The sequence below is a fragment of the Petaurus breviceps genome, unplaced genomic scaffold, assembly GCF_028583685.1.
Source record: "Petaurus breviceps papuanus isolate PSGF00001 unplaced genomic scaffold, PetGlider_PUasm1.0 209, whole genome shotgun sequence".
In the NCBI taxonomy this organism is placed as follows: domain Eukaryota; kingdom Metazoa; phylum Chordata; class Mammalia; order Diprotodontia; family Petauridae; genus Petaurus; species Petaurus breviceps.
The window spans coordinates 1,436,222-1,459,734 of record NW_027185854.1 but is presented as its reverse complement, the minus strand read 5'-3'; the positions used below and the strand labels follow the sequence as shown (position 1 = coordinate 1,459,734).

The window sequence follows — 23,513 nt, the reverse complement described above, 5'->3', positions numbered from 1 at the left end:
AAAATTAATTTTTAAAACAAACTAGAGTTCTAATTCTTTCAAGAACATACCTGGATGAGAATAACAAAAGCATCTGGGGTACACTAGGGATTCTTTAATGATTGTGTAAAAGATGGTTTTTATAGGCATGTCAATTGTTTAGATGTAAATAGTATTTTTTAAGATATCTCATTGAGAGTTAACTCTGCAATTTTTTCTCATGATTTTGCTGGTTACAAATTCAACTTTTATCCAAATTACCACAAATTCAAAATTACTTAAGCCTAAATTAATGAGATTTTATATACTTTAGTACATTGGTCCTATAATTAAATCACTGTGTACTCTTTCAATTTTTCAATTTAGGAAACCTAACCACTGTCCTAAAAACTATAAAATATTTATGGTGAATTAACTTAATGAATGCTGTTTTCTTATTTACTAATAAATTTAGGCAATTCATTTTTCAGTGTATTTGTTGGATTTACTAATGGAGCTACATTGCCAAAACAAACAAAATGCAAAAAAAAAAAACCCAGATACTCAATAATCACTTTAATGACAATATTTTTTTACCTACATGATAAAGTATGCACTTCAAGTGACCAAAGTCCTATTTTTTTTACATTGATTCTTGTTGATTTGGTAACAGACACCTACAAATAATTTCAGAACGCACGGATGAAATACCTAAAACAGCCAATAGTTGATAATACCTGACCTAATAGATTTTTGTACTGCTATAAAAGATTAATAATGTACTGAGCTGAGTGTACTTATTTGTAAGCAGACATGAATTTAATAGTATACAAATATTTAGTGTTTGTATTTGCAATTCATTGTAGTGCGTTCTGTTAGAAGGTACTTTAAAACTAAGCACAGTTTAGATTTGAAACAAAGTGAAAAATATACAAATGTATGCATTAACACAAAATTTGTATTAATGATAAAAATAAAGCATGACTAGTTATACTTGTAAAGTTAAGATTTGACCTAACCTTCTAATGTTTCCAAATCTAAGATCAGAGATTTAGAACTGAAAGTTACTTTAAATAGACTATCTAAAGCAGGGGTTCTTAAAACTGAATTTTTGTCATGCATCCTTATGAAAATCTGGAGAAATGGTTTGTTGCCTTATGTTCATAACTGGAGAAAATGCTAAATTTCCAGTTCAAGATTAGTGAAAATTAAAGTGTAAAAATTTTTCCCCATCTAAGTTCACAAGTCTCTTAAAATCTATCCAAAAATCACTTGAGGTATGTGAACCCCAGGTTAAAAATCATGGCTTTAGATGCAACCCCTCGTTTTACAGATGTAGAAATTGCACAGAATCAGAGTGGCAGAGCTGGGTTTTAAATCTGTCTACTGGTTCCAAATTCAGTTCTCTAACACAAAAATAGACTTCTGATTAAAAATTAGTCTACATTTGCATAAATAGCGAGTTCTTAGAGAAATAGTACAAAGTGCATTATCTGACAAAGATTAACCTCTAAGCTTTCTAGCATATACAATTTTATTTGTATAAAATTACTTATTTCTATGTAAAAGTATCAAAGACCACAGACTACAATTTTATTTTTACATGAAAAAAAAACAACTGACATAAATAACAATTTTATGGCAAATTTCATAATGAATCAAAACAAAACTGGGAAAATGAAAGGAAAATCTCTATGTCTACTTTTCTTTCACAAATTTTATAATTAAGTATTAAGCACTTAGTGATCCCATTCCTTCCCATAACCTAAAATAAATGTACATTTATGTGAAAAATGGATAATGTAAGATACTAACATGATTTTATTAAAAATATTTACTTCTTTAAATTCAACATGTTAGACCAATCATTTTGTGACCACCCCCATCAAAGTTCTCTGCTGTTGAGAGATTGGCAAATTTCCATGGAAATAAAAATAGACTTTCAATAAGATCATATTCAATGCTATCACCCCAAAATGGTGCTAATGCAGCACCCAGCAGGAGTTTCTACATCACATACACAGAAGTTAAAAATGGGCAGCACAAACATGTGTTAGGAAGGAGTACTGCAAATGTCAGTAAAATGAAAACCAAATTCAATGGCTGTATTACTATTACCCATTCAGTGATTGCTCCCAACATTAAGTCAAACATCCCTCACAAGGGCAATAACATCCCAAATCTTTCAGAGGTGGCATTAAGGATATTTTGTTTAAATAAATATGATGCATGTGTGCACACACAATACACATATTTGGGTGTAGAAGATTTATACTACGTGTTCTAGTTTATTACTAATAATGGGGGTAGACAAATATATGCTCAGTCAATTTGAGAGCCTATATTAGCTTTTCTCAACAGGAAGCAACGTTGCTAACGAAGTGGTAAATTCAGTGTTAATGAGTGGCTTCACTGTTACCACCTCTGAGGTAAAACCTTCCATGTTCCATGTTCTACCCATCTGTTCTGGTGTTAGGAGTTCAGAGAAGGAACAGACGCTTCCCATTTAAAGCAACTTCAGTGGTACCCCCTGAACAGCAGGGTGGCAAACCATGAAAATATCATGTCGACTTGGAGACTGCAGTCCTCATTATCAGAATGGTTTCATGAAAGCCTTCCACAAGTTTACATTCAAAAGATAGCACACTGTTTTGCTCAAATATATATTAAAATAAATGTTCGTAATCCATCTTTTAATCTGCAAAATACAAACAGAATTCTTTCCCTAAAAGTTGAGGTTTATAACACCTACCTCTAGTTAGAGTATCTGCTGAACTGTAAAATGACATAGCTCAAGAGTTTGTTCTTTCACCTGTTAGGTAATTATTATGCATAAGCAAAGATGGCTAATTCACTGCAAATTAATAATCTTCCCACATATCCAAGCTATTCTTTTTTAAAATAAGATTCTTCCAGGCACAAAATCTTTACAAATAGAAGGAAAACATAAGAAAATTGAATTGATTCAGTAAACAGTTTCAGCAAAATATATATATATAAATACATATTATTTTAAACAAAAATTTTAACAGTACATTTTTAGAATTTGCATTTTTATATTGTTAGAATAAATGATGCCACTGAAAAGGAATGATAGCCACAGCATCTTCAAAATTTGGTGCAATCAACAAACAAAAATGTTTATCATTTACAAAGGATTATTCCTTATATGTCTATCACTAATGCTTATGCAATATGTAACGCTATGTAATTCTAACAGTGGGAGAAAGGAAAAAACCAAACCTAATTCACTGACTACTGTACAATAAGCAAATAAGTATAACTCTATCAACATCTGTAGTTTTCTGTGCTGCCAAACAACAAAGAATATTTGAAATCAACTCTTAAAACTTGATTCAAAAAGCTGACACAATTTCCAACTAGTTTAAATTAAAATATGTATATTACAAATATACAATTAATTTAAATATGGTACCTCAAAGTTCAATTAAACTACTTAATCAATTGGATTACTATAAATAAGGATGTCATTATCAAATTATATTTGTATATTACCAGTTAAGTTTCATCCATAAGGAATCATTTGATTAAAAGTTTGTCTTTTTTCAAGTAGAATTTTTTTTAATTCACATAAGTGGGTAAAAAGTTGCAAATGGGATTTTTAATATACATATAAAAACATATTTCAGGTTCTAGAAAATCATAATTAGTTCTGCAGCTATAAGTGCCTGTAGTCATACACTGTAAGCATTAAAAGAGAAGTACAAAGGTCAGATCTGTCTTCAAGATGACAGATCATCACTTATATGCCTCAAGCTAGACTTATTGTCTCAGAAATCTCAAACATCAGTATTTTTGCAAACTATCAGCACTTGCTATAACACCCTTACTACACTACATCTTGAGGTTACTACAGAAGAAATGAGGTGATAATTGCATATTAACATAATTATTCTGTAATCCCTCTGAGCAAGCTTCCTAGGTCACTCAGTAATTCAGATTGGATACAACCTTCCTGTCATCAAATCTATGCTGTCCACTTGCTGTTCATTAATAAATCTTTCTGATAGAAATTAGCTTAATTTCATTCTTTTATGTACATTATTAATTGTATTTATTACAAGCAGGTTAACATTTCTTGGGTACTTATCGCATAATGCCAACCTTGTCATATAATATAATTTCACGAAAAATTATAATACTGCCCTCATTCAGTACTAGTTCATTAAAAATTACATTGTACAACTAAATGTAGTGTTACTCACTAGCACCATTACAGTTAAGGTCTATCAGGTTCTATTGCAGCCCTTTCTTTTCCTTTAAAAGATCCTTAAGAGTACATAAGAGTTTTTAAGTTAGCAATATTTGCGATCAAGTCAAAAAGAAAAAAAATTTAAAACTGCCAATCTACATACAAAACAAATCTTAATTGGTTGAAATACTGTGGTTTTTTTTATTATTGAGGTATGAAAGCCTATGAATACTATACAAATGTTTAGCTAAAGATGCATCAAACATGCAAGTTTGGGTGCACATACACAGTGTATATTTACCCAAAAGAAGAGTCTTACAATATTGGTCATTACATTCTCATACTATCTTTCCCTGTCCAATGGACCCTCAAGCTATGTGGTAGGTTTAGGAACATCTGAATTACACATTTTAACAAGGACACAAAATAAAAAGCACCAGCGAAAGTTGACCAGAAAAAGGCCTGAAAAACCAAGCACAACTCTGGTCTAGAGAAAAAAGACTAAAGCAGAAGTAATCATGACAGCTGATATATTTTAAAACAATTACATCACAGAAGGAAATTGACTTTTTCTATATAGTTTCAGACAGAAAAAGTAGAAAAAATGGGTAGAGGTCGCAAAGGAACAAATTTAGGTTTCATTTAAGAACATCTTCCTAATAAATGGAGCTTCTTAATGCAAAATAGAGTGCTTCATAATATAATGAGCTCCCTGCACTTCAGGCAGAGACTGAAAGTCAGGCATGCTGTAGGAGGATTTCTCAGTCTGGGTACAGGCAAGATGAACTAAATACCTCTGAGGTTCCTCCCAAACTCTTGAGCATTTATAATATTATACACATGGCAAGGATATTTTATGTGTTTATGTGTACAATCTATAGAAGTTATAAATATGAATATTAGTGAGACCACTCTCCTGAACTTTCAGAAAAAACTACAAAGCATAAACTGCTTCACAATACTTCAGCATGATAAAATAAGAACAAGTCAAGAAGCTTGAGTTTCTAGTCCAAGATCTGCTGCCATTTTTACTACCTCAGTGATATTGGGGGCAAGTTATTTTAACGTGTCTAGGAAACATTTTCTTCATCTATAGAAGAGGGTTTATATCTTACAAACCAGAAAACACTCGACAAATGTCATAGCTATTTGTTTAAAGAACACAGCCAAACAATAAATGATTATGAATTTTTTGTGAAGAATAGAGTCTATTTGGATAAGACTGAGGTATATAGGGGCGGCTAGATGGCGCAGTGAGTAAAAGCACCGGCCTGGAGTCAGGAGGACCTGAGTTCGGTTCCAGCCTCAGACACTTAACACCCACACAAAAAAACTAGCCATGTAACCTTGGGCAAGTTACTTAACCCCAACTGCCCTCCAAAGGGCAAAAAAAAAGACTGAGGTCTATACCTAGATAAATAAGAAAATCCTCTAGCCTTAAGTTATTTTATTAGAAATACAGGAAGTATTTCCAATGAATTTATCTATATAAGAAGCAATTAATCCATTATATATTTAAAGATAAAAATAAATCTAAGTGATTGGCATATGGTAGGAATTTTATATATGATGACATATAAGAGAAATCCAACAGTATATAATATCTCCATGGCAAACTAATGATCTTTAAGGCCACATTTAACATTAAATTATGGCTCTCTATCAAGTTACTTGAACTCTTGCCATGCTGAGTTTGTTAATACAGAGAGGTTTTGTCCTGCCCATTTCCCCACAACTCAGCAGAGGGATTGTGTGTTTGAAAAAAAGTAATGAGAATTGCAAACCAGAGAATCTCACAATCTAAAACTCAAGAGGTCATTAGGACCTGCTCTCTCCTATGTTACTGAAAGTGAATTCTTAAAAGTATCCATCCACAAGTTATACATAAAGAATTTCAAAGCCTCACATGGTGGGTTGCTCCAGTGCTCAATCTTCCCTCTAATTTTGGGAGATTTTTTCTTTTTGCCAATCTCACGAATTAGTATTTTCCTTCATAAAGAAACTAAAAATGAAAACCACTTGAGTATGATGTTGCTGCAAATATAATATTTAATAGTATTTTTTTCTAAACAAAAGAATCCCAAGGAAAAGAACTTGAGAAATACCAGCATTGTCTAAGCTTGTTAATGAGAATTCCATTTCCTCTCACTATTCAACAGACTAAATCAAAAGCCATCTTTTGGTATCCTCCTGAGTGTTTAAAGTACTTTCCAACCTTCAGAATCTTCATTCTGATTAAAAGTTCAAGAATGATCCCAACAATATTTGCCAATAACTTAACAGAACTAAAATTAAGCAAAAAGTTCTACATATTTTAGTGGTTTAATTTTTTGGATATTCTTTTCTGGTTCATCTTTACCATCTTTCCCACACCCTCCTTGACCCTCTCCCTGCCCCCCCCCCCCAACAAAACAAATTTCTTCGATACACCTGTTTTGATACACCTGTTCTGCAGGTATGTTTCTTGGCTTTGTTTATAAGGCTTCCTACCATATTCCTTCACAAAAGTGACAAAGTCAGCAAATGACAAATTGCTCACCTCACCTTATGTGACAAAAATTTGTACTTCAATTTCTTTCTTGATTCAGTTCTTATGAGCTACAAAACCAAGACAGTTTTTAAAGTTCAATGACCACTGACTGAACTAAGATGCTTTTAGACACTTCAAAATTTCTGTCCCCATGGGAAGACAGCGCAAGTGTACTCAGACCAAAGCAAATCTATCCCTATTGGTGAACAACGCAAAGTCCTTTCTTACTAAGAGGATAATTACTGATGTAATCTTCATACAAGATAGACAATACGTGATTATTTCCCTTAAAAAGTTTCTCCCCCTAACCCTGTAACAAACATTTCTAATTCAAGTTTCCATGAAATGATTAAAGTTATATAACTGAGGTCATTACCATCTTTGCATCAAGTAATTTATCAACAAAGTAAATAAATTATATTCAAATGTTTCTCAATAAAAAAAATGATATATTTTGGGGGATGTTATGAGACAAATAATGAAATGAGAAAAAAATTAAACCTATAAATAGGCAATAAAAATAGAAAAGAGCCCTAGTTGTTAAAGATACTATGGTATACTCAGAAAATCTTCACGTCATCACAAATAAAATAAAATAAAAATAAAACAGCAAAATAAAAACGAAAACCAAAAACATACTACAAGCCCCTCCAACCTTCCATTTAACTGGGACAATTAACAGCTTCAGTAAAGTAGGTCATAACAAAAAACACCTGCACAAAACAGAATTTCAATATACCAACAGAATCTAGTAGGGATTAATAGAAATAGAAGCCCCAATAACTTTTCTTTTTAATATTCTTTTTTTTTTTTGGTCACCTTGCCCTTCTTTTCTTGGAGGGCAATTGGGGTTAAGTGACTTGCCCAAGGTCACACAGCTAGTTTTTTTTGTGTTATGTCCGAGACCAGATTTGAACTCAGGTACTCCTGACTCCAGGGCCGGTGCTCTATTTACTGTGCTACCTAGCCACCCCTAATATTTTATATTTTAAGCTTTCGTTTTTTAATTTTTATTTTATTTTATTTTGCTTTTTGGAGGCGGGAAGGCAGGGCAGTTGGGGTTAAGTGACTTGCCCAAGGTCAGATGGCTAGTAAGTGTTTAGTGTGTGAGGCAGGATTTAACTAGAAATTCTTTTTTTTGGTGGGGGGGGCTTTTAGAGTGGGGAGAGCAGGGAAATTGGGGTTAAGTGACTTGCCCATGGTCACATGGCCAGTAAGTGTCAGAGGCTGGATTTGAATTCAAATCCTCAGGGCAGGTGCTCTATTCATTGTGCCACCTAGCTGCCACCCCCACCCCCCAATAACTTTTAAAATGAATAAAACACGTGGGAGTCATTCCACAAAAGCATGTAATATTTTCATACACACATTTAAAAAATAAAATAAAAAATGTGAGAGAGGGGTGTGTGTGTGTGTGTGTGTGTGATTAGAAAAACCAACAAGATTCATTTGGAGGAACAAATGATCTAATACATCAAAAGAAAAATTTCAAAGTAAGAATGGAAAACAGAAGCTCCAGGCCTCATAATAACTCATAAAAGAATTACTCAAAACTATCTGGTGGTATTTTAAGAACAGAAAAGGAGAACAGACTAGGTTGAGGAAGAATTAGAAATAACTAACCTACTGTTCCATGAAATCTAAAACAAATTACCTAGGAAAGAACTCCCTATTTGACAAGAACTAGTATAGACCCCCCCACGCTTTATACCACATAACTGTAAGAAACTATAACAGATACATGATTGGATTAAAGATCACACTGCAAAAAAAATGCTAGAAAGGAACAAAAAAGTTGTGGCTAGGGGTCCATTTTTTTTTAAGTAATATCAATGATTATAAAATAGGAAATTTCAATTATGAAAAGTAGTACTGCTTTAATAGCTTGAAATTGCACTAATGAGCCTTTTAAAAGGGCAGCCTCTATGAAGTGCCCAAAATGAGCATACCTGTTTGATTTAGAAATTCTACTATTAGGGTAACCCGAAGAGGTTAATGGTAAAAAGCTGTACGTACACTAAAATACTTGTAGCATTAATTAGTATTGGAACAAAACCAAGAAACAGATAATCATTGACTGGATAAACATGGTACAGTAGATGAATGGAATATAACTACATTTAAAAAAAACACACAATTAACATGATCACATGTCCTAATTGGGGGTCACTCACAACTAGGTCAGCAACTTGCAGGGGGTCAGATGAGGAGCAGTAATCAAGACTCTGTCCTGGATCAGATTACTTTAGGAGCACTGAAAGCTTAAAGGCCCCCTAGACTGACCTCTCCCTAAGACCCTGGAATAATAAAATACTCAGTAAATAACCTCAAGAAAGCAGCACAAAGCCTAACTTCTGTTCATGCAGGCATGTACAAAGCTTGGCCCTAATGTAAAATCCAAAGTCAGAAAGCAGCCCAAAAGCATGGGCAAACAAAAAAAGGAATCCCACCATAAAAAGCTATTGCGTGATAGGGATAAGACACAAACCGAGATAAAGAAAATTACTCTATAACATCTATAAACAAAGCCTTGAAGAAAAACACAGCTCAGATACAAATTAGACTAGAATTCCTAGAAGCAATGAAAGTTTTAAAAATTATCTTTATCAATGAAATGAGAGCACAAGAGGAAAAAAAATGAAAAAGAAATGAGAGCTGTGTAAGAAAGAACTGGAAAGGGAAACTGGAAAATAGGTAGGCACAAGAGGTACAAAATCTTGCTCAAACAATAAACTCTAAAAATTATAACAGAAGCCAATGGGCAAACAAAAAATATTAAAGTCAAAAGGGTGAAAAAAGAGTAGAAAATCTAAGATATCCTATAAGACAATAGAAACTGACCTGGAAAACATACAGGAGCAAAAATGTAATAGTCAAATCTTAGAACCAAAGGGCAAAGGAGGAACAAAAATAATCTACCAATAAATTAACTTTAAAAAAAAAAAGAATATCAGTCACCTCCTCAAATAAATCCTGAAATTAAAACTCCAAGAATAGTTAACAGTCAAAATTTAAAGCTTCAAGATCAAAGAAAAAAACACAAGTAGTCAGAAAGAACTCAAGTACTGAAAAATCATAGTCAGAATTACAACAGCAACCAGTATCTTAGAATAAAAAATATTCCGGAAGGCAAAAGAGTAAAATGGTGGTTTACAAACAAGAATAATTTACTCAGCAAAACTATGTATAATCTAGGGCAGAGTGCATGTGAAAATGGGGTCATTAAATGGACCTGATGAAAACATCAGAGCTGTATGATGACTTGAAAATTAGACCAACGCCCAGTAGGTTGTTAGAAGATCATCTGGTCTCCTTGCTTTCAAGCCTCACTTTACTCCAGGCTATCTACCATACCACCTTCTGCTGCCCAAGTAATTTTCCTTATGCTTACATTTGACCATGTGACTCCCCCACTTAATAAACTCCAGTGTCTTCCTATTGCTTCTAGGATAAAAGAGAAATTCTATTTCTATTTTATAACCAGCCATTCACAAACTAGTCCCAAACTATCATTTCATTTTCATTTGACATCATGCCCTCTCCTCTGTGATCCATCCAAAGTGGCTTTCAATTCCTCAACCATGACCTTCCACTAAGACACAAGTCCTACACCATTTGTCCTCACTTCTACCTCAGTCCCTCTTTTCCTTTAAGTCACATCACCTTCAGAATGAGGCTTTTCAGGGGCGGCCAGGTGGCTCAGCGAGTAAGAGCACCAGCTCCACTGTTGGGATGACCTGGGGATCAAATCTGGGCTCTGATACTTAGCACCAGAAATACCTGGCCATGTAACCTTGAGCAAGTTACTTAAACCCTATTGCTTTTAAAAAAAAAAAAAAGAGGCTTTTCCTGTTTCCTCCTTTTCAGACAGCTAATCTCTTTTCTCAATACAAGGCACACCACCACCACACAGCTTGCACAGCCCACACTGCCCCGCTATCCCCCCCCCTCCACCCATCCAAGCCCCCACCCCAACCAAAGCTTTGGAACACTGCAAGCTATGGGAAGGCAGACAGGCTGTTTAGTTTTGCTTACGCTATTTTTCTCCTCTTTTTTATTCTCTGTTAAAAGGGATGACTGTGAGAAAGAACATATTTGAAAATGAAACTAATATAAAGCCAAAAGATATTAATTTTTCTTCCATAGAATGTTAAAGATAAAAGGAACAATGATGAGTTGACAGAAGGAAAAAAATCTCCGGATTTGAGGGTGAAAAAACAAAATAAAAATGGCTTATGGTGTGAGTTCATACAATAATATATCTGGCTGTCCTTGATGAGTTTAATTTTCCAGATCCAGATGATATATGAGTATTAGAAAAACCTGCTATATATGAAAACTGTATTGGTGGGGAAAAAAAAATCCAACAAATACTAGAAGAGATCCCAGAAACCTAGAGAAGTACAAATTTCTTGATTTCTGGCCCACTTTCCCAAGGCAGGGTGCCTGTGAGGCAGCACAGAGTGAAGGAGAAATTGGGCTTAAAAAAGAATTGGAATGCCTAGGTTGTAACCATTCACGGCTGCCATTATGTTAGCCCCTCAGGCCTTAGACCTCACTATAACACTGGACCTCATAATCGCAGAAATTAGCTAACTTAATCTAACCCCTTTATTTTATAGTTTTTTTATATACTGGGAAAGATCCAGCTGGTTTGGAAGCATATTGGATCCAACTTTGCGCAACATTTCTTGCAGTAATTTGATAACTACAAAACCCAATTAGGAACTATATTGGTATGACTTGCCATACATGGCAAGGGAAGCAGGGCAAAGCAAATATTATGGAAAAACTGTTTAGTCTTCCATTTCAGAAAATCCTGCATAGTGTCACAGCCGAGGGCCATGTTCTCACCCTCACTTGGCTGTAAACTCAGCATGGTCCTGGGACACCCTAAAGATTGATGAAGACCTCATCCATGCTAGGATTCCATCAGATATTTTTATTAAAGAATATAAATGATATTTGGGGGTTGGTTTAAGACCTAAAGTACAGTCCTTTGACTGAATCCAAATCCCCTTAGAACATTATAACAAATCCCCTCAATAAAAGGATTTGTTCTGTAAAACTTGGGACTCAGTCAAAAGGCTGCACCCAAGGACCTATAAGGCCTAAAGGCCACAGGTTCCCCACCCCTGCTTCAGGCTCTTCCCAAGGAACCCACACTGTTTCTACTTCTCTTCCTTCCACTTCCTTCCATCCATACTCCTCAATCCCCTCAGAATACTTTCACATATTATATACAGATATTCAAGGCTCTGGAGGGTAGATACTCTAGTAGTAGCACTGCTATTTGAAATGTGTCATGCATATTGTCTGGAAGTCAGACTAGCTGCATATGACGGGAGAAGAATTCACTTATAAGTGAATGCCTTAGGAAGACTAATGCAAAAAGTCCTTTTTATAAAATGTAATGACAAGTTTCTCTAGTAAGAAGCATTAAAGGGATCAATAAGTGGAAAATGTTTAAGAAGCCATGAAAGGAAGGAGAAAACAAATGCCTGTATATCCCAGAAATTTTTTTTCAGATGTTTCAATGCCTCATTATAAAACTATAAAAATTTAAATAACAAAATTATAGACAAATAAGCTCAATTTTCATTCTAGACTATGTTAGTTGAAGGGAACATTCATCTGTGAATATCTGGAAAAGTAAAGCACAACTTCATGAAGAACTGATCCTGCAAGATCAAGCACATTTTATTTTTTTTAATAGGAATGTTTTAGTTTACCTACATTATATATGCTTTTAAAGTTTTAATTTTTTTATGCCTTATTTTTCAAAGCATGGTCACAGATAGCCAAATAAACATATCAACTCTCACCCTCTGCCCATAGAACTCTATCTTATAACAAAGAATAAGTGACCATGCATTAGGTTTGGCTTAATTTGATTTTAGCAAAGCAATCGACAAGTCTCTCACGCTATGCCTGTTAAAAAGATGGGAGAGGTATTAACTAGGTTAGTTTCCCCCCCACCCCCCAAAAAAATGATTCAGAACCAGATGTATGTCAGAACCATCATTATCAATGGTGCTGGGTCATCTTGGAAGGATATGTGCTTGACTGTGTGACAATTTTTTGTCAATTATTTAGAAACAGGCATAGATGGTATGCTGATCAAGACAAAATGAGGATTCAGAAGGATCTTAACAAGTCAGAACCCCTGGGTGAATCTAGTAAGATGAAATTTGATGGTTCTAACTGTAAAGTCTTAGAATTTGATTCAAAAATCCAATCTCACAAATAAATGATGGAAGAGGCACAGCTAAACAGCAGTGTGTCTGAAAAAGACATGGGATATTTATTCTAATATAAAAGTTCATTATGAGTAAACTATGTAAAAAGGTAGCAAAAAACTTAACTCAATCATGGGCTGTGTTCCTCTGCCTTCACTGCTGCAGTAGCTCACTGGGTGGAGACCACTGCATCTGCTATCAGACCCTGCTGACTGGTTACTGGGTTTTGAAGAACTGTTGCTGTCTATCTCAGTAACAAAGCTTGTGGGAGAGGGTAAGACAGTGAGAGGGATATTCAGCAATAAATGGAATATAAAACTCAAACGGCAGCTATTAAACAGGAGGCTGGATTTAGATAAGCATTAAGTCCATGAACCATCTCACTGGACTCTTTACTTCCCTGCACCACATTTAAAGTGAGGCACTGACATCCAAGGGCTATATTTTAAGAAAGTCCATGAGAAGCAGTATGATAGTCAGGGAACATGAGGCGAAACTCTTCCTCTGATATTTAATACCAATGTGATCTTGGGTAAGTCATTTAAATCTAAGGAGGGAGAGAAACCAGATGACCTTGGGGATCCTTCCCAGTTCAAAATCTATGATGTTCCAGAGAACATCCAGAGGAAAGTAACCAAGATGGTGAGGTTTGTTCATGAATGTGTTCCTGACATGATCGGTTAAACTGGGAAGGTTAACCTAGAAATGGAGGGGGAGGAAGGGGCGAGAGAAGGATTTACCACAGACACATGAGAGCCATTTTCAAGTACCTGCAACATCACATAGAAAAAGAATAATCCTGTTCTACTTGTTTCTCTACTTGTTCTTCCCTCAAAGTAAGAGGTAAGGCCAAAAGTTGTATAGGCACAAATTTACACTTACATTAAAAACAATCTTCCTCAAACTTAGATCTCTCCCCTGAACAGGCTGGGTTCCCCTTACAAAAAGGCTGCGTACGTGACCTGAGGTCTCTTCCAACTCCAAGACCCTGCTGCTCGAAAGGAAACAGTCATAGAGAACAGATAACTTCCTGTTATAGCAGGCTCCTGCTCCTGCTCCTCTCCTATCCTTGAGAGACAAAAAGTCTAGTCCTTCCAAATGACAGATTTTCAAATATTGAAATACAATTGGGAGAACAATTGTTCTCCCAATTCAAATCTCTTCTTGAAGCTGGGCAATCCCAGTTCCTTCAACCAATGCTCATGTGACCTGATGTTGAGGCTCTCCAGATGGAGAATGTTAATAAATTGTGAAAAATGAACAGTCAGTAAAATGGATATAAAAATACAAAAAGAAATAATTCAAGACTTCAAAAAACAACAAACATAAGAACACTCAGAACCAGAAAGAATCACAAGAATACTTATAAAGCAACTAACAGCTAAAAACGTAGCTGCTGTTCAGTGGTTTCAGTCGTGTCTGACTCTTCATGACCTCATGGGAGGTTTTCTTGGTTAAAGATACTGACATGGTTGTTGGCATTTCCTTCTCCCATTTTATAGATGAGAAAACTAAGGCAAAAAGGGTTACAGGTGCCCAGGGTCACACAGCTAGTAAGTGTCTAAGGCCAAATATGAACTCACAAAAATGAGTCTCAATGACTCCAGATCCAGAACTCAGTGCAACCTAGCTGCTGCCCCCCAAAATTGTCAGAGATGCTATTAAAATCCAGATCTTCCTGAAACTCAGTATAGCACTCTTTCCATTATAAAAGGATGCCTTTTACACATTAATGATTAAAATGCAAAGCTGTTTCATTATTTCCTCAGTTCTGGCCTTATGTAACTGACCGTGTAACATGGCATCCATGCTTTAAGTGTAAGACCTTAAACTAATCATAACTCAATGATTAAAATTTAAGTTATTAAAAGTAACGAATTTAAATTTAAGAGACTTCTGTTAACTGTACATTATAAACTGGGGAACTGAGTAAATTCAGTGAATAGAGCACCAGCCCTAGAGTCAGAAGGACCTCAGTTCAAATACAGCCTCAGACACTTAGCACTTACTAGTCCTGTGACCTTGGGCAAGTCATTTAATCCCAAGTACCCTGCCTTCCCCCCTCCAAAAAAGCAAAAGAAAAATTTTTTTAGTTTCTTATCCAAATCCAAAATAAACAAATGTTCTTAAAAAGCAAAACACTGATAATTAAGCCAGGCACTGTGCTAAGGACTGAGGTTACAAAGAAAGGCAAAAGATATTTAGACTGAGTTAACAGAATGCTATTTTCTGAAAGGCTTAGGATAGTTTCTTTTTGTCCTGGAATCCCCAGAACCTAGTATACAGCCTTAATGAAAATATATAATTAAAGCCTATTTGCTGAAATAATATTGAAATGATGCACTTAATACCTATTCTTATTTAAAAGTAAACATGGTATAACTGAAAGAATGCTTGATCAGGAGGGGACAGGGTTCAATAATGGCTTCTGATAGCTAGTGGCTGTGAGACAGAAGCTAATCATTTAAACTCAGTTTCTTCAATGACCAACCAAATGTTACAATGACTATACAACTTTATTCCCAGCAGCATTGTGAGGATATCAAATGAAATCAAGTCTGTAAAGAATTTTTGCAAACCTTCAAATGCTAGATTAGGTCAGTCATTATTCTAAAGCCTCCAGTCACATGACACTTCAAGGAATGTAACTTTAAATACAACTCTGGCTTCAAGAGGACTGTGTGGATCAAATGGAGAGGGGCTCCAGAAAGGGGCTCCAGAGATCTCAAGAAATTAGGTCAAAGATACTGGCTTGGAGGCCCTGGGCAAGACATTTGGACTTTTCCTGAGCCTGAGGCAACTCTCTAAGACTCAAATTGTAAACCAAGTGTCCATCTACATTGGTACAGGCAGTTTCCTCATTAGTTGTTACTTATATGAAGGAAATCACAAATCCAGTCCTTCCTGATATGTCTTTTATATGAAGATCAGAAATTTAAGAATAATAGTGTTTCACAAGTTAAAACAGCAAATTTGTTCTTAAACCATATCAGTTCCTTAGATGCTGCCTACAAATATACATAGGCCTATCAATCCTTTAAAAAAAAAAAACCTGAACCTGACATCCTTGCCAGCTTTTAAGGATCTGTAACTTTCCTGTTCTTCCCTAACTCATACATATCTAATCTCCTAAGGCTACTTCCTCTAATTTCTCAGTCCCTTGTAATTCTTTCTCCAGAAATTAATCAAATGAAATATCAAATAAATGACTTATCAAACACTTTGCAAACCTTAAAACACTATGTAAATAACAGTTTATTATTATTATTACTCTCCAAATTACCAAGGAAATATTAAAAATAATGAACTTAAAAATCAAATCAAATGAACACACACACAAGTAGGCATAATGAAATATAATCTGTTGGTAGAAAGAATACCAACAACTAGGGAAAACAGGAAATGTTTCCTTTCAGATATCATACCTCAACTAACCCTTAAAATGAACCTAAGGACTGAGTGATCAAACTGACATTCTTAAAGCACGAATTTAACATCTCTTCTGCTCTCCATGTTGCCTCCAAAAAAAGCTACAAGTCATTTAAAGTTATTTTTAATAAAAATAATCAATTTTACTATGGCTCATAAAGAAAAAAAGCTAATACCTACAATCATCTTTTAAATTCCTAATTATAAAATTTGACACATTCTAAATATTTATCATTTCTGGTTGATTAGATGACTTCTGTGGTTCCTTTCTAGCTCTAAATGTAAGCTTTGGAACAACTTGCATACTCAGACACTTAATAAATAAATTCATTTTGAAGCCAAGTGCTGCCACCAAGTGGTGGTGAATTCTTTGAACAAAATACCAAATAGTAAAGCAATGGCAAAAAAATCAGTCCCTGAAATAGTGCAACTGAAATAGCGCAATCTAAAATACACACGATGAATGAAATAAACTAATATGAAAACTGAAATAAAATTTTTTAAATGTTTCCTGTTTACGATCTAAATTATAGATCCTACAAATTTCAAATGAAGTTTTATTCCTGAACTGAAAACTATGAATACTTTAACTTCTATCAGCTGGTGCTTTAATTCTACAATTATCCAAAATTCTCATTCAAATTCTATACTGGGAGAGAGTGCACAATAGAATATATGATTTTAATATCAATCAACAAGCACTTATGACACAACAAAGATGTGAAAGCACTGGGATACAAATAGAAAAACAAGAGAAGCTGGCTCGCAATAATATAATGCTGAGCTAAGCAGGAATAGTGTTCCAGGAATGAGGGGACAGCCAGGGCTAAGGCACAGGAGACAAAATATGAAGTGTGCTCTGGTGTAAGGAATTGCAACTAGGTCAGTAATATCAATCACAATCCCGACATTTAATCACTTCCAAAGTCCTATTAACCAAATCTGCAGAAAAAATAGCTACAATACTGGATGACAGTAAAGACAGTAAGAATTCAAAAAGATTGTGACAGTTGTCACAATACTGAGACAAAACGAGCAAAATGAAACATGTCAATATATCAAGAACCTCTCTGAAAAAACTCCACCCACTTACACAGAATGAAATTAACCATAATTCGTAGTTTTAAGAGAGTTAAGAGTTGTTGAAAGAGAATCAGAAAGACTATGTATACGCTCTGTGGCTACACAGTCAGCTTAGCTCTTCAGAGTAGCATTCCACAACCCAGACACCCTAAGGTTTCCTAACCCCAGGTCTAGCCATTTGGTCTACTATGCCATGTAGCTTCTCTAATATAAAATATGGAATGGAATAGAATGGATGTAGATTTTGTTGATGCTGGCACTCCATCCAGGGATTCAGATCATAACCCATCAATGCGGATTCAACTCTTCTCTTGAAATTTCCACCGAGGTTCAGTCACGTTAAATGACCTTATCACTTGTTATTGGGCATAAACTTACACAAGCTAATAGGTTATCTCTGTTATCACTATGACTAGTAGGACCTTTCTCCAACTAACTTAAAACTCTATGATGGCAGCCTTAAAACTGCCCTGCACAAGATTTTGTGATGTGCTGCAGGGTGAAGAGTTTTGCCCCCATGTACTTCTCCATTCCTCGTCACTGAGTATATACAGAGCATGATATAAATGGAATAGATTCTAATGGTGAGTAAGATCCTCCAGATGTTCCTATTCAGAAATGATAAAATCAACCACTGCACAAAACCCCAGAATACAGCAGAACCTCTTAAATAGTGTTAAAACATAGATAACAATGAGACATAGGGGAACAAGATAGTTATCTTAAAGTATTTAGAAAAGGGATGAGATTTGTTCAGCTTGAGATCAAAAGGAAAAACTAGGAGCAACTTTGTAAGAATTAATTCTGATCAACTCAATGCCCAAACACAATTCAGGAAGAGTCAAGATGAAAAACGCTATAAATGCTATGTCCCCTCCTGACATAGAGGTGATTGTCTAAAGATGCAGGAGACCTACGTGTTCAGATAAAGCCAATATATGAATTTGTTTTGCTTGGTTATGTGTATTAACACAAAAGAAAATAGGGTAGGGGAAAACCGGGAGAGTCACTGAAGTATCTATTCAAAAAATGGGTAAGAACACAGAAGGAATGCCAGAAAACGCAGACAAGGACAGCTTTAAAGCTACAGACCAATCTTATTTACTTTAAAATCAAAGTAACCTGTACATTAAGTGACCTGTAATTTCAGGTACAATCCTTTCTGATTATGTGTGTATACAAACACAGATACACACACATATATATAGACATAAAAGCGGTATTAAGTTCAGAATATTTAAAGGCTTGATAGTAATGTCAATTTAAGATACTGTTATGAAATATTTTTAGATCAATGATATCTCTAGGAGATCTAACTTGCAATAATGCTCCAGTCCCTGTAGCATTCATTTGTTTAATATGAAAATATTTGGGGATTTTTTATTTGTAATATGAGTGTCTCTTATTTGTCAGCATACAACAGATAATATGCTTTGCATGTGTAATTCTTGTCTTTTGACCACGTCTTTCTAGGTACAACATGCATGATACATCTACAGAACTGTCAGTCACATTAAAGTCACTGAGGGTGGAAAAGACTAAAGAAAACTAAGTTAATAAGAGGCTAGTGTGAATGATCCAAAGTCATGATTCAGTATATGTCCTTGTTCTTCACTATATGCATATTTTTACGGTCTCCCTAGCATACTTTATGTGAGTATAAACCACTTCTATAAATAGCAAGAGGGCATCCAAGAAATTTTTCTCAATTCCTAAAAACCTAAAAACAAATGCTAACCCATTACTAATGTCTACTGTAAAGATAAATGAATAGCTCAACATACTAGATTATTTCAGGAAGCCATTCATTTTTTACAAATGTGTCTGTATTATATGTTTCCCCAAAAGTATGGTACATGAATAAAATTGGTGTGAATGTACTCTATAATAGATACACAAATACATACATATATATGTAGCTAAGTACTAGAAAGACATATTCAAGCTAAAAATCTAAATTATGAGAAGAGGATTAGTTTTTAAGAAAATAAAAAATTATTTGTCATGATATGTAATGAGAATGCACTAGAAGCATTCCTAATAAATGTGGGAATAAAACAAGAATGTCCGCTCTCCTCATCATTATTTGATACAGTTCTAGAAATGTTAGCATTAGCAGTAAGAAAAAGAAATTAAAGGCATAAAAATAAGCAAAGAGGTAACAAAGTCATCACTACTCACTGATAATGACCTTTTCCTTAGAAAATGCTAGGAAGTCATCAAAGAAACTAAATGAAAATAGTAGCCTGAGTTAAGTTAAAGGTTATAATACAGACCGACAAAAATCAACATTTCTATAAAGCAATAAAAAAAATCAAGGGGTAATAGGAAAATCTCATTCAAAATAACTACAAAACATAAAAAAATTGAGAATGAATCTACCAAAGCATGTTCAATACTCATATATTCAATTACAAAATGCTAATTTTTAAAAATGAAGAAGTTAAGGGGGGGGCCAGGTAGCACAGCGAGTAAGAGCACCGACCCCAGTGTCAGGATGACCTGGAGATCGAATCCAAGCTCAGACACTTAGCACCCATCCAGAAACACCTGGCCATGTAACCTTGAGCAGGTTACTTAACCTCAATTGCTTATAAAAAAAAAAGTTAAATAGCTGGAGAATTATTAAGTTCATGGGCTGCCAATAATATTAATAGACAACAATATCTAAGTCAATTTACAGTTTTCCTGCTATAGGAAATTATTAGGAGTATTTTATAGAACTAGATGAAATAAATTTACAAATCATTTGGAGAAACAAAAAAAACCCTAAAATATCAAGGGAAATAATGAAAAAGGGAAGAGTAAAGGGGGGACTCATGTTTCCAGGTTTCCAACTGTATTATAAAGCAGTTAATTGTTTGGTACTGGTTAAAAAACAAACAAATCAATGGAGATTATACAATAAGGCATCATATATAATGAAATTCAATAATCCATTTATTTGATGAGCCTAAAAACATAAATTACTTAGGTAATAACTCTCATAACTGATTTAAATAAGACCTGCTAAGAAAGCTCAAACGCAGTCTGGCACAAGTCAGGTCTGCAGCAATATTTTACAATATATTACAAAATAATTTGAAAATGGATACGTGATTTGAATAGTATAGTTTATCAAACCAAAATATCTTTATTTTATTTGTGGTAGCAAAAAATTGGAAACAAAATAGATGCCTACTGATAGAGGAATAAATGGCTAAACAAACTATGCTACACAAAATTGTAATGGAGTATTAGATATAATGAATAGACAGAAGAATGAAAAAGTCCTTACATGAATTTATACAAAGTCAATTACGTAAGCAAAGTCAAGAAAACAATAAACACAATGCTGTAAACACAAAAGATGACAAACATTAATGTTGTAAAGTTATAAAGAACATACTTTGTCCCCAAAAAAGACATGAAGAAGACAGCTTCCCTACTTATTTGCAAAAAGGTATGGAAACCACAGGTCTGTAACACTACATATATTATCAGGCTAATCTTCCCCCCAATATTGATTAGTTTTGCTGATATTTTTTTCCCATTTTTCTTTTTTGGAAATTTCTGTTACAGAAGGAGGAAAAGGGAAGTTTATTTTTAAGAAATTGAAGCAATGTAAAATTAAGAGTTAACAGCAAGTCTTTTTAAAAAACTTTTAAAAATATCTGCTTCTACTAATTTGTTAAATGAGACAATATAAAAAAAAATTCCTAGCACAAGAAAAAAATATATATTGTAATTTAACTGGCAAAGGTGCAACATTTTGAATACAGTTTGAAGACTACCTACTTTGTCATTTAACCCTTACCAAAAAGGCTATATTTATTAAACTCTAAGTTAAAAAAGAATATTAGTCATACATCCATTGTATTCAAAAGAAAAACTATCTATTGTCATGTTTGGAATTTTTTTTTAATGTTTTGAAAAATCTTTTTTTTTTTTTTTAATTTTTTTTTTGCTTTTTTGGAGGACAATTGGGGTTACGTGACTTGCCCAAAGTCACATGACTAGTAAATGTGTCAAGTGTCTGAGGCCACATTTGAACTCAGGTCCTCCTGACTCCACGGCCGGTGCCCTATTTACTTCGCCACCTAGCCGCCCCTTATTTTTAAAATTTCACAGTTAATAGTTCACTTATTTCATTTCTTCCTACATTAAAAAAGCAAGCTATACATATTATGCTGTGCACATATAAAAATGACCATTATTTGGCTTAATGAAGATATTGATGAAAGTTTCCTGTAACTCCTGTAATACTTTTTAAATAGACTCTTCTTCAATTTTTAGACTATCATAAAAAACATAATGCTTAGAAGAGTACTAGGCTAAAGCCCAGGTCTGATATTTTACAACCTAGATAAGCTTATAAGATAGTACAATAATATGATATGATAATATATATTGTACTATAGTATATATAACATAATAGGATAGTATAGATAGTATAATAATATAATAATTACTTTAGGTAAGTTAATAAATCTATTTTGGATTCTTTTTCTCCATTTGCAAAATGGGAAGATTTGCCTAGGTAGTAACTTCTAAGACCCTTTCCACCTCCACACCAGCGACCTTATTTCCTGTAGTCCTTAGTTAAAAAAATCTAAACTTATGATGACCTGATGCTCTCTATTGCTAAAATATGCTAAATCATTCACAATCTAAAACATTAATGCTCCCTAACATTCTCCCAAAATATAATTTAACAATATGCCCTGATACAAATGAATTATCTTTGATTCACTAGGACCCTCTAGATCAATGCTAATTGTATTTGAAAGGAAAAGAATCTCGGAAGTGAATATGGATATTCTTTTCACACAAACTGTAACAATAAATGAAAAATATTATTACTCGTAATCAGAAAATGCTGAAGAGTATATTAAAAATGTTATTCAGGTATATTTTTCAATTACATTCATTTGAAATTCAGTCACATTCTGGCAGTTTAAAATAGTGGAAAGACCAACAAACAAAGGAAAGGGTTATCCCAACTAATGGTGTGATCTTCCCCAAATCGCTTAACTTCTCCCATATCTCAGTTTTCCTATCATGAGATAAATGCATTAAACTCTGAGCTCTAAGACCTTCTCTGGCCATGAAATTCTGTTTCAACATACAGACTTTATGTAGGTGCAATCTTAAAAGTATTTCATTCAAACTCCATTTGTTTTTTTTTTTTATTTTAAAACTCTACTATCTAAGAGCAAAGAAAAATAAAAAGGAATTTATCGAGAAGGAAAATATCTTTAAAAATCACTGAAGGCCTACAAATCATAACATCTTTTATAATCATCCTTTTAAAAGAATCTCTTGGGGCAGCTAGCTAGGTGACACAGTGAGTAGAGCAAAGGCCCTGAAGTCAGGAGGATCTGAGTTCAAATCCAACTCTAACCCTTAACACTTACTAGCTGTGCTAGCTGTGTGACTTTGGGCAAGTCACTTAACCCCAACTGCCCTGTCTTCCCCCCTCAAAAAAAAAAAAGAATCTCTTGTACACTTAAAGGAGACAGCATGCTGACAGTCAATTTGTTAAACTATTAGGCAGTCTAATTTTCAGAATGCAATCTCAAAGAGAGTCAAGAATTAATCAGTTGTTGAGGGACAAGAAGATTAACTTGGAAATAAGGAAATATCCCCTCTATTTGCTAAAGAATGACATAAAGAAAAATAAAGTCAACAGGTTATAATGACCTTAAAAATACAGCAGAAGTGGTCACTGTGCAATGCCAAAGGATAAACTAAGAGGAAAAGTTTGCAATCTAGGTATAACGCTCAATCCCCTCCCTCAAGAAGAACTGCAGCAATGTACAAAACAAAGCTTGACATTTTTCAGAGAATAAAGTCTCCAGAATGTAGTTCAGTTCTCTATGTCCTCACATCAACAGTAAGATAAAGAAAATTAAGCAAGGTTCTTTATTCCGAAAGACCTAGAGAAGCTGGGAAATTCTATAGCTTGAAGAGGAAACAACACTGTCCAACTACATATTCAATCTCTACTGATTAAGCAGCATAGAAGATAACAGGAAATTGATTCCAAAGGGGAAAATTCCTTCGGTAAGACTTACTACAG

At 34.3% G+C, this 23,513-nt stretch overlaps 1 protein-coding gene across 7 annotated transcripts in view; it reads right to left on the bottom strand.

Moving 5' to 3' along the window:
* LOC138165484 (zinc finger protein 644-like) overlaps positions 1-23,513 on the bottom strand; it is a 98,089-nt gene that overhangs the window by 24,064 nt on the left and 50,512 nt on the right. The window contains exon 4 of one of the 7 annotated variants that reach the window (XM_069093855.1): positions 2,711-2,883. The exons of the other annotated variants lie outside the window; for them this stretch is intronic. The gene's annotated coding sequence lies outside the window, so the exon portion shown is untranslated. The remainder of the gene's footprint in view (positions 1-2,710; positions 2,884-23,513) is intronic. 7 annotated transcript variants of the gene reach the window in all.